The 11,031-nt window shown below is 42.8% G+C and overlaps 1 protein-coding gene and 1 non-coding gene across 4 annotated transcripts in view; both read left to right on the plus strand.

The window, feature by feature from the left end:
* Positions 1 to 11,031, plus strand: part of SOD2 (superoxide dismutase 2) — a 43,677-nt gene that overhangs the window by 1,844 nt on the left and 30,802 nt on the right. The gene's annotated exons all lie outside the window — the stretch shown is intronic.
* LOC112623993 lies at positions 5,277 to 5,400 on the plus strand. Its single transcript, XR_003119324.1, has one exon. It is a non-coding gene; the product is annotated as a U4atac minor spliceosomal RNA (small nuclear RNA).

The raw sequence follows: 11,031 nt of genomic DNA on the forward strand, positions 1-11,031 counted from the left end.
TCTTTGGGGCTTTTTTTTTTTTTTTTGAAACAGTCTCACTGTGTTGCCCAGGCTGGAGTGCAGTGGTGTAATCTCAGCTCACTGCAACCTCTGCCTCCTGGGTTCAAGCGATTCTCCCACCTCAGCCTCCTGAGTAGCTGGGATTATAGGCATGTGCCATCATCCCCTGCTGATTTTTGTATTTTTAGTAGAGATGGGGTTTCACCATGTTGGCCAGACTGGTCTCAAACTCCTGACCTCAGGTGATCTGCCTGCCTTGGTCTCCCAAAGTGCTGGGATTACAGGCGTGAGCCACCACCACTGGCGCCTCCGAGCTTTTGAACACAGTACTCTGGTAGTGTATCTGTGTTGAGATAGTGTAGTCTTTCCTTATATGCAGGAGATTGCATCTAGGACCTTCTGGGAGCCTATACAGAAATCTGCATACTAAAGTCCCAGACCTGAGCATAGGGAAAGTTGGTTCTTTGTATAGGCGTGTTTTGCATCCTGCTGTACTTCTGCTTTGTTTTCTTCCTTCCTTCTCTTTCATTTCTTTTCTTTTTTCTTTCTCTCCCTCTCTTCTTCCCGCCCTCCTTCCCTCCCTCCCTCTCTCCCTCCCTCTTTCCCTTTCTTCCTTTCCTTCCCTTGCTTTTCTTTTTTTTTCTTTTTTGAGAACAGGGTCTGACTGTCATCCAGGCTGGAGTGCAGTGGTACGATCATGGCTCACTACAGCTTTGACTTCCTGGGCTCAAGCAGTCCTCCCATCTCAGCCTCCCGAGTAGTTGGGACCCCAGGCATGTGCCACCACATCTAGGTAATTTTTTTCTGTTTTTTTGTAGAGCGCTATGTTGCCTAGGCTGGTCTTGAACTCCTGGGCTCAAGTGATCCTCCCACCTAGCCTCCTAAAATGCCAGGATTGTAGGTGTGAGTCACCGTCCCTGGCCCCACTGTGTTTGGGTAAAAAGAAATCCACATATAAGTGGACCCTGGCAGTTCAAACTAGTGTTATTCAAGGGTCAACTGTGTATCCTAAGGATGAAAAAAGTGCAAAGGAGCTTTCAGCTTCACTGATTTATGATTAATGGTAACAGTGTTACTGTGGTTTTGAAACTGTACTGCATATGGTAGGATAACATAAGTATTTTAATGTTACTGTGTACAAAGACTTGCAGTGTATGAGAAAATGAGATACAAATGCAAGATCAAAGAAGTTCAGAAAAGGGCCGGGTGTCTGATGCCTGTAATCCCAGCACTTTGGTAGGCCAAGGTGGGAAGATCGTAAGAGTCCAGGAGTTTAAGACCAGCCTGGGCAACGTAGCGAGATCTGTCTCCTTTTTAAAAAAATTTAAAACAATTTTTAAGAAGTTCATTGATCCTCGGGGGGAAGAAAACTAATATAAAGAATTTTAGGCCGGGCGCGGTGGCTCAAGCCTGTAATCCCAGCACTTTGGGAGGCCAAGATGGGCGGATCACGAGGTCAGGAGATCGAGACCATCCTGGCTAACACGGTGAAACCCCGTCTACTAAAAAAATACAAAAAACTAGCCGGGCGAGGTGGCGGGCGCCTGTAGTCCCAGCTACTCGGGAGGCTGAGGCAGGAGAATGGCGTAAACCCGGGAGGCGGAGCTTGCAGTGAGCTGAGATCCGGCCACTGTGCTCCAGTCTGGGCGACAGAGCGAGACTCCGTCTCAAAAAAAAAAAAAAAAAAAAAAAAGAATTTTAAGAAGTTCAGAAAAAAAAAGTCTGTAATACCGAGTTTAAACTGGAGGGCTGGGTGCAGTGGCACATACCTTGAATCCCAGTGCTTTGGGAAGCCAAAGTGGCCTAGGAGTTCAAGACCAGCCTGGGCAACACAGTGAGATCTTGTCTCTACAAAATACAAAATAATAAAATAGCCAGGGGTGGTAGCCTGGGCCTATAGGCCTAGCTACTTGGGAGGCTAAGGCGAGGGGCCCAATTGAACCCAGGAGTTTAAAGTTACAGTGAGCTGTGATATCACCATTGCACTCCAGCTTGGGCAATAGACCCTATCAAAAAGAAAAAAAAAAAGAAAAGAAAAAGGAAAAAAAAGTTAAACTGCAAAAAAAAAATAATGTCCTAGTTCTGTGGACTGAAAGGGCCTAGAAGCACTTGGGTGACCAGTTGTTCCAGTTTGCCACAGACAGAGGGGTTTTCTCTGGATGCTGGACTTTCGGTTAAAACTGGAAGAGTCCCAGGTGAACCAGGATGTACAGGCATGGTCACCCTACAGTAACAGTGAGCACATCTAACACCCAGATCTTGGTTTCTAAATTCCATTTCCCACTAAAAAGATCCAGAGCTCCTTTGGAGAATTGGCTGATTCCAGCTCTGGGATGGGAAAAGTACAAGATGAGCCAGGTATTTCATTGTGCCTGAATGCAAAGGAAGTGCTTAGACCAATGAGGCTATGCCAGCTGTATTTAGGAGAACAAACAAAACTAATCCATAGTGAAAGACAGCAGATCAGTGGTTGACTAGGAGGGGAAGAGAGAAGGAATTGACTGGAAAGGAAAATGGGAGAACTTTTGGGGGTGATGGAAATGTTCTGTGTCATGGTTAACGGGGATGTATACATCTGTCAAAATTCATCAAATTGTGTCACTATAAAGGATGCATTTTATTGCAAACCAAATGAGAAAAGCAAAGTCTGTTGAGAACTTGCTATAGCAAGGGAGTCAGCCACCATCCCTTATGTTTTGGCAGAGGTTCAAAGGCATGCAGAGGAGTGGGAAAGCTTTACAGTGGACAAAAGGAAAGGTTTCACAGGTATGCCTGATCGGAAGCTGTTGGCATGGGGAAGCTGGAAGCTAACTACAAGTTGGCATCCTATGGGCTTGGTTAAAGGAGGATATTTGGTTTTCTGTGAATGGTCATAAGCTAGAAATGGGGACAAAAATTAGGGAAGCTGTCAATTTTTAATCAAGTCCTGGCCATTTTGAGCTGATTGTCATAGAAGTTATTATTTAGCTTCCTGAATTGCTACCAGAGATAGCAATCCAGAGATACCAGAGATAGAGTCTGATTTCCTACAAGTCTGGTTGATAGCAGGTTTGGCTTTCAGGCTGGAAGGACAGCACTTATGGTAGATAGGTGGTTGGTTTACTGGGCTAGTTGTTGCAGGTAATGGGTCAGAATTCTGCTTTTATGTATATTCTGGCCATTTTCCATTTGTATTTTCAGTCTCTCAAAAATAAATTTTAGAGACATGGGAGCCAGCTTGAAGGATCTCCCACAGGCCAAATTTAGGGCAGTTTTAGCGACAAAAAGAAAATGAATACAATTGATTACAAATACTAAATAAATAAAAATCTGCTATCTAGTACAGAGAAGAGAGAATAAGAAGAGGGAAACTATTTTTCCCTCATTAGTAGTGTCTATTACATCAATTCGATACTCTGAAAATTAGTTATTAAAGGGAGATAGCATTTACCCTGTTTGTTTTTTGTTTCATTTGTTTTTGTTTTTAAGACAGAGTCTTGCTCTGTCATCCAGACTGGAGTGCAGTGGCACGAACATGGGTCACTGTAGCCTTGACCTCCTGGTCTCAAGTGATCCTCCTTCCTCCTCAGAAGCTGGGATTACAGGTGCTCACCACCATACCTGGCTAAGTGTTTTTGCTTTTTTTTGGGTTTTTTTTTTTTTTTTAGAGATGGGGTCTTGCTATGTTGCCCAGGCTGGTATTGAACTCCTGGGCTCAAGTGTTGCTCCCACCTCAACCTCCCAAAGCATTGGGAGTACAGACATGAGCCACTGCTCCCAACCTACCCTGTTTATTTTTGTTGTTGTTGTTTTTTAATAAAGAATGTGGTTTATCCCCAGTTGATGAGGAAAAACTCTACTATAGGATGCCAGCTAATAAGTATAGAATAAAATATAGAATTAGAAAATAACCATGATGCAAACCTTAATGAAATAATTGACTCAGACAAGGACTATCAATGGACTTTAAAACCTTTAGATGAAAGACTGCTGGGAAATGCCATCAAAGTATCATTCTACAGGCTACTTACCTAATTGTAAAAGAAATTACAGGCTGGGTGTGCTGGCTTACGCCTGTAATCCCAGCACTTTGGGAGGCCGAGGCAGGCAGATCACAAGGTCAGGAGTTCAAGACCAACCTGGCCAACGTAGTGAAACCCCCATCTCTACTAAAAATAAAAATAAAAAAAAAAAAAAGGCCAGAGTGGCTCATCTTTGTAATCCCAGCACTTTGGGAGGCCAAGGCAGGCGGCTCACCTGAGGTTGGGAGTTTGAGACCAGCCTGACTAACATGGAGAAACCCCATCTCTACTAAAAATACAAAATTAGCCAGGCGTGGTGGCGCATGCCTATACTCCCAGCTACTACTCAGGAGGCTGAGGCAGGAGAATCGCTTGAACTCGGGAGGTGGAGGTTGTGGTGAGCCAAGATCGCGCCATTGCACTCCAGCCTGGGCAACGAGAGCAAAACTCCACCTCAAAAATAAATAAATAAATAAATAAATAGGCTAGGCGCAGTGGCTCATGCCTGTAATCCCAGCACTTTGGGAGGCCGAGGTGGGCAGATCACGAGGTCAGGAGATTGAGACCATCCTGACTAACACGGTGAAACCCCGTCTCTACTAAAAATACAAAAAATTAGCTGGGCGTGATGGCGGGCACCTGTGGTCCCAGCTACTTGGAAGGCTGAGACAGGAGAATGGCGTGAACCCGGGAAGCAGAGCTTGCACGAGCCGAGCTTGTGACGCTGTACTCCAGCCTAGGTGACAGAGTGAGACTCCGTCTCAAAAACAATAAATAAAAATAAATAAAAAGTAAATTAAAATAAAAATACACAAAAAATTAGTTGGGCGCAGTGGCATGCGCCTGTAGTTCCAGCTCCTCGGGAGGCTGAGGCAGGAGAATCACTTGAACCCAGGAGCGGAGGTTGCACTGAGCCAAGATCGCGCCATTGCACTACAGCCTGGGCGACAGGGCAAGACTCTCAAAAAAAAAAAAAAAGATAAAATACACCTGTATAGTGGAGCCATCTGGTGGTCACCATTTGAACCAACCCATCAAATTTAGTGTCAGTAATAGTGGGACAACCTCTAGTTTACAGAAAATACAAGAGAAAGGGTTGTCATGCAAATCTAATAGTATTAGCAAAGATAATTATTCAAAAAAAAAGTCATAAGATTATAAGCAATAAATATTGAGCAGCTGAGTTAGGCATACTATAGTCTCAGTTTCAATATCTAACCAGCTTCAAGTCACCATTTCGAATGAAATATCAGTACATGATGAAAGTTACTTACAACCATCCATTTCTTAGGTTTATGCTGCTGTTCAATGAGTGCCTAGTGAGGGCAGTACCACTAACTCCTGCACAACACTGAAATCAACTAGAGCTTTGCTTTACCTTAGTGCAATTTTTGGGAAAATGAGAAACCGCTTTCTTATACACACACAAAGTTATTTACATATTAGTGTATTAAAAAGTACATACAGGCTGGGTACAGTGGCTCACGTCTGTAATCCCAACACTCTAGGAGGCTGAGGTCGGTGGATCATTTGAGGTCAAGAGTTCATGACCAGCCTGGCCAACATGGTGAAACTCTGTCTCTACTAAATATATATACATATGTTTACATTTTTTAAAAATAAAAAATGTGGTTTATCCCCAGTTGATGAAGAAAAACTCTAGTATAGGATGCCAGCTAATAAGTATAGAATAAAATATAGAATTAGAAAATAACCATGATGCAAACCTTAATGAAATAATTGACTCAGACGAGGACTGTCAATGGACTTTAAAACCTTTAGATGAAAGATTGCTGGGAAATGCCGTCAAAGTATCATTCTACAGGCTACATATATATATGTAGACACACACACACACACACACACACACACACACACACACACAAAATTAGCCGGACGTGGTGGTGGGCGCCTGTAATCCCAGCTACTCAGGAGACTGAGACAGGAGATTCACTTGAACCCGGGAGGTAGAGGTTGCAGTGAGCCGAGATCGTGCCACTGCACTCCAGCCTGGGAGAGGGAGTGAGACTCTGTCCCCCCGCCACCACCCCAAAAAAGGAAAAAAAAAAAAACAAGGCTGGGCATCGTGTCTCACGCCTGTAATCCCAGCACTTTGGGAGGCCAAGGTGGGTGGATCACTTGAGGTCAGGAGTTTGAGACCAGCCTGGCCAACATAGTGAAACCCCATCTCTACTAAAAATACAAAAATTAGCCGGGTGTGGTGGCACACGCCTGTAATCCCAACTACTTGGGAGGCCGAGGCAGGAGAATCTCTAGAACCCAGGAAATGGAGGTTTCAGTGAGCTGAGATCGCGTGACTGCACTCCAACCTGGGGGACAGAACAAGACTCTGTCTCAAAAAACAAAACAAAACATAATACTGAGTTAGATTGAGATTAAGTGAATTGGCCACTTCTTTGCCATAAGCCTAATACTTAGCCTATAACTTTTTTTTTTTCTTTTTTTTTGAGAAAGGGTCTTGCTCTGTTGCCCAGGCTGAAGTGAGGTAGCACGATCTTGGCTCACTGCAGACTCCACCTCCTTTGCTCAGGTGATCCTCCTGTCTCAGCCTCTCCAGTAGCTTGGACCACAGGCGCAAGCCACCTCTCTGGATCTGGGCTCACTACAACCTCTGCCTCCTTGGGTCAAACGATTTTCCCACCTCAGCCTCCTGAGTAGCTGGGATTACAGGCACGCGCCACCATGCTCGGCTAGAGACATGGGTAGAGACAGTAGAGACAGAGTTTCACCATGTTGGCCAGGCCGGTCTTGAGCTCCTGACCTCGTGATCCACCCGCCTCGGCCTCCCAAAGTGCTGGGATTGCAGGCATGGGCCAGCGCGCCAGCTGACTTCTCTTATCTCTTATGTGGTGAAAACAGGAAAAGAGAGCTCTATGAGATCCCTTTTATAAAGGCACTGATCTCATTCCTGAAGGCCCTACCTTCATGACCTAATCACCTTCCAAGGGCCTCACCACCTACCTCCACATTAGGGATTAAGATTTCAACATGAATTTTGGGTGGATGCAAACATTCCATCTATTGCAGAAGTACAGAGGAAAAAAAAAATTTGCAGTAAGTCTAGCTTTTGGTATTGGCACCCAGAAATCCAGGGATCCTGGAGAGATCAGAGTTGTTGGTTAAAAACATTAATGTTAATCCACAGTGCTCTCAAGAACTCACATCTGGTATGACTATGACCATGTCATGCTGTTTCACCAGTTAGTACCTCTGCTGGGTCCATTCTTTCTGTCTGGAATGCTCTTTCTACTCTTCTATGCCAGGTTATCTCCTATTCACCATTAGCAATTAGCCTAAGAAACATTATTTATTTACCTTAGTTTGTGTCAAGCATAGAGATTTGTGGTTTTACAGATAGGGAAGGCAAACCAAACTTCCTAGTCTTCTTTTTCTAATCTAGCGGATTTTACACTGACTTATGTGATTTTACTGTGAGCAGCAATGCAGCATATCAACCCAATGTATCTAATCTTTCAGATTTAGTGAACATTTAGATCTTTTAAATTATAATTAAAGCTAATAATGTTTAGTCTTCATTTTCTCTGCAGACGACAAAGACTTCTGACATTCTAAGTTTTTTTTTTAAAAATTAAGTAGGTTTTTATAATTTTTACTAGGCTATTATTAAAATACTATTTCAGAAATTCATATGTTGATGAGATATCTGCGTTCTCGTGTATGTTGCAGCACCATTCACAATAGTCAAGATAAAGACTCAGTCTAAGTGTCCATCAACAGATGAATGGATAAGGAAAATGTGGTATATATGGCCAGGCATGGTGGCTCATTTCTGTAATCCCAGCACTTTAGGAGGCTGAAGTGGGAGAATTGCTCAAGGAGGGTTTGAGACCAGCCTGGGCAACAAAGTAAGACCCCATCTCTTAAAAAAAAGTAAAAATTAGCCAGGCATGGTGGTGTGTGCCTGTAGTCCCAGCTACTTGGGATGCAGAGGTGAAAAGATTTCATGAGCCCAGGAGTTCAAGGCTGTAGTGAGCTATGAATGCACCTCTGCATTCCAGCCTGGGTGACAGAGGGGAGAGACCCTATCCCAGAAAGAAAGAGAAAAGGAGAGAAAAACAAAAAGAAAATGTGGTGTGTATATATATACATGTACATATCCATGTATATATGTAAGAATACTATTTAGCCACAGGAAGACATTATATTAAGTGAAATAAGCCAAACACAGAAAGAGAAATACTGCATGTTCTCACTGATATGTGAAAGCTAAAAAAGTTGATCTCATAGAAGTAGAAAGTAGAATAGTGGTTACTAGAGGCTGGAAAGGGTGGGGGTAGGGAGGGGACAGCCAGAGGTTATTAACAGATACAAGAGTACAGCTAGATGGGAGGAATAAGTGCTAGTGTTCTACAGCACTATAGGGTAACTATAATAACCAGCAATTTATTGTATATTTTCAAATAGAAGAGCAGATTTTGAATATTTTCAAACAAAGAAATAATAGGTATTTGAAGTGATAGATGTGCCAATTACCCTGATTTCATCACTACACATTGTATACATGTATGGAAACATCACAGTATACTCCAGAATATGTACAGTTATTATGTGTCCATTAAAAATATTATTATGACTATAAATTATTTTATAAATAATTTTATACTCTGTCTCTAATTCTAAAATAATAATAGTAAAAAAATAAATATAGAATTAGGTTTTAAACATTCTGAACTCCTTGGTGGGAATGAGAAGCATCCGTTAGTCAACAGAGGTAACAGAAGTATGGGTAACTCAGAGTCAATTATTCTTGGAAACAGGCTTGTCCAGCTACTGGAAAAAAATCCCTTTACTGGGAAAAATAAAGGCACACTTTGCATGGAATTTCCCTGTCCTGATCCCTGTAATTCTTTCCTGGTTGCCCATTCGGTACAAATAACAGCAGCTTTCTGAAAAGGATTTAGCATGCCAGAATGACTAGGCGTTGCTGTACTCCTTCCAACATCCCAGTACACACTACTGGGAGCCATGTTCCTCCTCTTGCACAATCTAGGAACTTCTAAATTGTGTTTGAGTCATAGTGTCTTCAGGCCAGGAGATGAATTACGGCCGTTGTAAGCCAGTGTTTCTCAACAAGTGTGCTGTTGTTTTTGGACAAGACAATTTGTGTGTGTGTGAAAAGTATTTTGTGGACATTTAGCATCCCTAGACCAACCCACTAGATACCAATAGCACCTCTCTGTTTATGTGACAACTGAAAGTGTCCCTTTCTATATTTTCAATACTGCGCCCTCCCATCATACCCTTGATGAGAACCCGTGGTCTAAGGTAAGCATGGCTATCATGGTCTTTACCAAATAGTGGTGGTGCTCAGTCTTCTTGCAGGCAGAGTTGGACAGTTGAGCAGTTCTGACTGGGATCAGAGGAAATCTCTCGGGGTTTCTGAGAAAAATTTTCCTTCCTGAGAAGAGAGAGGCACACAAGATGAAATGTTTTCCCCCTCCCTCCCTTCCTTGTCTCTTACTAGGCTGTGAGAGGCTGTGATGCTTGCACCTATAGAAACCATCTTATGATGATGAGGCAACAAGTTGGAAAATGAAAGCAGGCTGCTGGGAATTCAGAGTCAAGAATGGAAAGTCCCTGGATCCTCGATGACCCTGTTAATCTTCCAATCTCACCAAGGGACTGCCAGTTCTTGGGCTTTTTATTAGGTAAAACAGATATGTCCTTATATTTAAAACCCTGTTCATCAGGATTCCTGTTACCCATAGTAAAACACATTCTAACTTAGTTAGGAAGGTCATTTATATGATAAACAGGTGAAATAAAATGGAGAGGTGCCAGCAAAAGTAGGTTTTTCTGTGACACTTTGCTTTATTGTTGTTGTTTTTACATTATGATGTACATAGCCCTTGTTTTATAATTTAATAAAGCAAAAATTTAGAAGTCATTATTCATTTCCAGAAAACCAAACTTTTATAAGACAAAAAGCTAGCTACAATAAAAATATAAGGGTCTTGAAGCATTTTATTTTCAGAACTTTTTTTTTTTTTTTTCTTGAGACAGGGTCTAACTCTGTTACCCAGACTGCAGTCCGGTGGTGTGATCTCGGTTCACTGCAGCCTTCACCTCCTGGGCTCAAGCAACACTCCCACCTCAGCCCCCCAAGTAGCTGGGACTACAGGTGTGACCTACCACGCCCAGCTCATTTTTGCATATTTTGTGGAAACAGGCGTCTCACTATGTTGCCCAGGCTGGTCTCAAACTCCTGGGCTCACCTCCCAAAGTGTTAAGATTACAGGCGTGAGCCACCATGCCTGGCCTATTTTCAGAACTTTTCAAAATGCTATTGTGTTTGCCTCTGATGCTTGCTAATTATGTTTAACCTTATGGATGCAACAGTAAGATCTTGTTTGGTCGAACACTCAGTCAAATCTCTTCAGTTTCTAAAAGGACAGTTTTTTGTTCCCCACAAATTAAAGACCCACTAGAACAGGAGACAGTCCATTCAAAAACTACGCGCCTGTTGAAAACTGCAAATCCATATTTCTGCCAGAGGAATTCTGCCTTAAGCAATGGTTCTACTGTGGACCACATTGCCTGTTAGGCTTGTTTTTGTTGCTCTTCCCTGTCTTTGTTAACCTCTAAATAGTTTTCTGCCAGTGCTACTGGCCAATCCAGGTCTTCAGCTTTTCTTGTTGACTAATAGTCGCCCCCTAGTTGGTCCTCTGCCACCCATCTTTGCTTCCCATCAAAACTGTCTCCTACACAACAAGCCTTTTCTAAGCACAGTTCTGGGAGATTTCCACTCCTGGGAAAATGAAGTAGACATACTTTGCCATGTTCCTCTCACCAAGTATGGCTGAAAATCCTGAGTATTATATGTAAAACAAGCAGAAGAAGACTAAAAGGCAAACTGGCTGTGGATTTCAGGATCCAAAGACTGACACAGGAGTGACTCCCTGTGTTTCGTTTTTGCTTCATATATCCCAGAAGCCAGCAATCTGTAAACGTCAACAAGCATAGACCAAAAACAGCCCCCAGCAAAAGC

Source organism: Theropithecus gelada, chromosome 4 (assembly GCF_003255815.1).
Source record: "Theropithecus gelada isolate Dixy chromosome 4, Tgel_1.0, whole genome shotgun sequence".
Taxonomy (NCBI): Eukaryota; Metazoa; Chordata; class Mammalia; order Primates; family Cercopithecidae; genus Theropithecus; species Theropithecus gelada.